Raw genomic sequence first — 4,534 nt, forward strand, 5'->3', positions numbered from 1 at the left:
GGTCATACAAAGAGTAAGTGTTTGAGGATGTATTTGAAAGCCCATCTATAAAATGAGGATATTGGGTTAGATTACCTCTAATATCCTTCTGGGCTCTAACCCTACCATCCCTGTATCTCTTAGAAGTGTTATTATTTATGGTTGTTAAGTTCCCAGCGAAGTTTGGAAAAGCCTACTTAAATCCACAACCTAGCTGAAAATAAGAGTAATTTTTAGCCTCTCATTTCCCTAAAGAAGGTGGGGGCTAAAAGTCCTAGAGATTAGGTAGAATAGGGAGAAAACTCTAATGGCAAAGAAGCAGGGAGGGCAGTTGATGGAGTCTCAGATAATTCCCACAGCAAAGTATGTGGAGGCCAGTGCATTAATAGTAAGCATAACATACTAAATGGGCTAGTAATACTCACACAGAAAGATCTGCCAAAAATTCCTTCACTATGTTGTAGTTTTATTTTCCAATTAAAATAAAAGGGAATTACTGAAAGGCAAGGTTTCTGAAGAAAATATTCATATATTCATGTTAAGACTTATGGTAAAAAGACTCAATGCTTATGTTTTCAATTCTTTAATATATTACAGTTTTTAGAAAGTAATAGAATTTTCACTGGTATTGACATTTCACCCATAAAACAATTGATTTAGCATCAGAAGAGGTATCCTTTTGGTTAATTCTCAAGCTATCTAAATTTTTCTCAATTTGTTATCTTAAGATAAAGCACAACTCATTTTATATTTTTTCACTGTTAAAGAATATAAATTAAGAGCTAATTTTTAAAAATGCAATTATAATTTAAGTAACCAAAATATACCATGTACTTTTCATATACCTATTATTTAACATGAGTTATTTTTCTAAGGTACTTTTTTTTTTTTAAGGCAATTGGGGTTAAGTGACTTGCCCAGGGTCACACAGCTAGTTAGTGACAAGTGTTTGGTCTGAGGCTGGATTTGAACTCAGGTCTTCCTGACTTTAGGGCCAGTGTTCTCTCCACTGCACCACCTAGCTGCCCCTCTAAGGTACTTTTTTTTAGGCAATTGGGGTTAAGTGACTTGCTCTGGGTCACACAGCTGGTAAGTGTCAAGTGCTTAGTCTGAGGCCGGATTTGAACTCAGGTCTTCCTGACTTTAGGGCCAGTGCTCTATCCACTACACCACCTAGCTGCCCCTAAGTTACTTTTTTTTAAATTAAGAAAGCAAAGCACCAAAAAACAAAAAGACTACCAACCTGACCAGTGATGGATAGTGCAAATGAGCAGACATCCAGACATGCGCATATGTATGTATATGCATACTCATGTTTATTTGGGCCTATGATTTCACTGTTACGGGGAACTCTGATGAGGAAGCTCCCTCAGCCAATGCTGAATGACAACTGGTTTGCATCTTAGAGTCCTAGAAAGCTTCCTGGAAACACAGAAGAGGTGAAGGGACTTACCCATGGTCATAGAACCACAATGTGTCAGAGGCTAGACAGCTATCATTCTCTCACACTGATTCTCATATATGCCTACGTATAAACAGCTAGCTGTAGAGTTACAGACACACACCTGGATAAATATGGGAGTATGGATTTTCATACTAGAGGTATCTGAAACTTTGTTGGCTTTGGGGACTATCCACTGACAAGATTTCAACTCCTCCAACATGTAGTTGCTACAGTCAAAAAAACTGATTACCAAGTGGTGATCACAATATGCATGTTATACATATGAATTTGTAAAATGTGTGCATGTGCATATACACATATATGTATATATACATGTGTATATATATACACACACATATGTATATATTTAAGACAATTCAATAATTTAAACCACCCATTTATAAACAAAACAAAACTTATAGTCACAGAATTTCAGTTGCAGAGTGACAACCTAGTCCAACCTACATTGGAAAAAGAATTTCCTCCTAAGCATGCTTGAAGATTGGTCATCCAACCTTTGCTTAAAAGGTCACGATGGAACCCACAATCTTTCTGAGCTAGCTCTTTCCTGTTTTAGATCACTCTGATTGTTTGAAGGGGCAGCTACATGTCACGGTGGATAAAGTGCTGGGCCTGGAGTCAGGAAGACTCATTTTCATGAGTTCAAATGTCAGACACTAGCTGTGTGACCCTGGGCAAGTCACTTAGCCCTGTTTACCTCAGTTTCTTCATCTGCAAAATGAGCTGGAGAAGGAAAGAGCAAATGACTCCAGTATCTCTGCCAAGAAAACCCCAAATGGGTAAAGAAGAGTCAGAGATGAATGAACAACAATTGTTAGAAAGTTTCTTCCATCAAACCTAAATTTGCCTCTTTACATCTTCCACCTGTTGCTCCCAATTTTGCTCTGCAGAGTCAAGAAGAACAAATCTAATCTCTCTTCCACGTGGCAGCCTTTTAAAAACCTGAAGAGAACTATCCTATTTCATCCAAGTTTTGGCCTCTTCCAAGTGAAACATTCCCATATCCTTTAACCAGTCCTCACATGGCATGAACTAAAAGTACTTCACCATCCTGGCTGTCTTTCTCCGAGTACTCTCTTGTTTCCTAAAATATGGTGCCAAGAACTGGACACAACATAGATTTGTCCTAACCACAGCTAGGTAGACCAGGACTATCATCTACTTACTCCTTTTTCTCTCTTAAAGCAGCCCACTATCACACTGGCTTTCTAGGTTGCTGTATTATGTTGTAACTCTACTTTCACTATGCCTTTAGATCCAAATCACTCTGGCTTTCACTGATTGCTCAATACGAGGTCCTCTCCCATGCCTTACTTGCTCATTGTTTGGGTTTTGTTGGCTCAGAGTGAGTATAAACAGTGATTGTTTCTGTTCTGACCAGAAACTCTAAGTGTCTTCACCCCCCAGAATGATTCTTCTGTGAAGGCAAACAAGGCCATCTTTTGCATTAATTCTTACCTAGCCTTTAATTACTGAATGTGCTTCAGATAAACTGAGACCTGAGAAAGTCCTTAGTTTAAAAAGGCCAAGGTCTCCCACTGCATCTGGGGCCAGTGCCAGAAGTCTTGACTTGTGTCTTGCTACTGGACTTTGATGCCTCTGGAGGAGTGAGGCTGATGACTTTGCACAACCCTGCCTTACTTAAGTCCTATTCACTTGCACCACCCTCCTGAAGTCATACGTGCTCTTCAAGAACAAGGACAAACAATTCATATTTAATTTGCTGCTCACTCAAAGCCACAGATCTTTTTCATATGAAATGTTTGTCTAACCATACCTCCTCAGTCTTATACTTGCAAATTCAACCTGTGTAAAACTGTACATTATCTACATTTACACTGAAATAAAACTGTATGGTAATTTTTATCTCATTAAATTTAATCAAATGTCTTAGGCTAAGATCTTTTTGGATCTTGTATCTGGTGTGGTAGCTTCTCTCTCTACCTCTCCCCCAACTTTGTGTCACTTGCATGTTTGATATGCATATATCTATGCCATTTTCCAAGTGACTTCACTGCCATGGTGTCAATCATCTGCTATAACCCAATATTGACTTCTGATTTTATTAATCTTCACCTAGACACCAGAAGCATTGTAAAGACAAAAAACTCTTTTCTCTTCCCAGTAACTTCTGGTTAGCTCCATAGTGACCTTGAGTGGGCAGTCTACACTCTGAAGCAGTCACTGGTAAGACCATCACCCCTTACTTTTAGCTCTTCAGTGGGAAAAGGAGGAATGGATGTGTTGCAATATTCATAGATTCCACTACATTATCTTTCCTGCTAAACTGATCCCTCTTCTAAACTTCCTTATTTCCACAGAAGATATATTTCCAGTCTCCAAGGTTCATTATCCCTGATTCCTCAATTTAAAGTGCTATCTTCAAAGTAACTAAGAATCTCCTAATTGCCAAATTTGGTGGCATTTTCTCAACTCTCATCTTTCTTGTTCTCTTTGCAGCATTTGATACTAGAGACCATACTCTTCTCTTGTATACTTAACTCTCTTCAGTTTGCAGAAAATTATATAAGTATATCAACTATAAAATCATGTGTCATATCTTTAAAAAATTGGAAACAAATTTATAACCTGTTTTTTTGTTAAAATTTTGTTAAATACATAAAAATATAATACCTGATTAATTTGCAAGAACTGAGTGACATTAGGGAAGATTATTAGCTGAATTTTAATAAAAACCTTTATATAACTAGTGGATGGGATTGACAAATAAGCATTGTGATTTTGTAAGCCAATGGTGTACTTCTTCCATATAGATCTATATATCTTTGTGAGGTATTTTTTTCAGCTATGACAGCCATTAAAACTAAGTAATGAAATAAACTGTAATTAGAACCAAGACTTCTGAATTACTATCACAAAATAAGCCAATTTTTTAAAAATATGGCATATTCTATCATACTGTTCACTGAAACATCATTAACAATTATTATTAATTTGGGAAAAGAGGATTGTTTTTACTGTTCTCAAATCAATTTTTTTCATTTTTTGTTTTTGTGCAACCTTTAAAATGTCTATTTTTGTGTAAATTTACATATGATTTTCTAAGCAAATATACACATACTAATGGCA

This window comes from Vombatus ursinus, unplaced genomic scaffold, assembly GCF_900497805.2.
Source record: "Vombatus ursinus unplaced genomic scaffold, bare-nosed wombat genome assembly UNPS02014812.1, whole genome shotgun sequence".
In the NCBI taxonomy this organism is placed as follows: Eukaryota; Metazoa; Chordata; class Mammalia; order Diprotodontia; family Vombatidae; genus Vombatus; species Vombatus ursinus.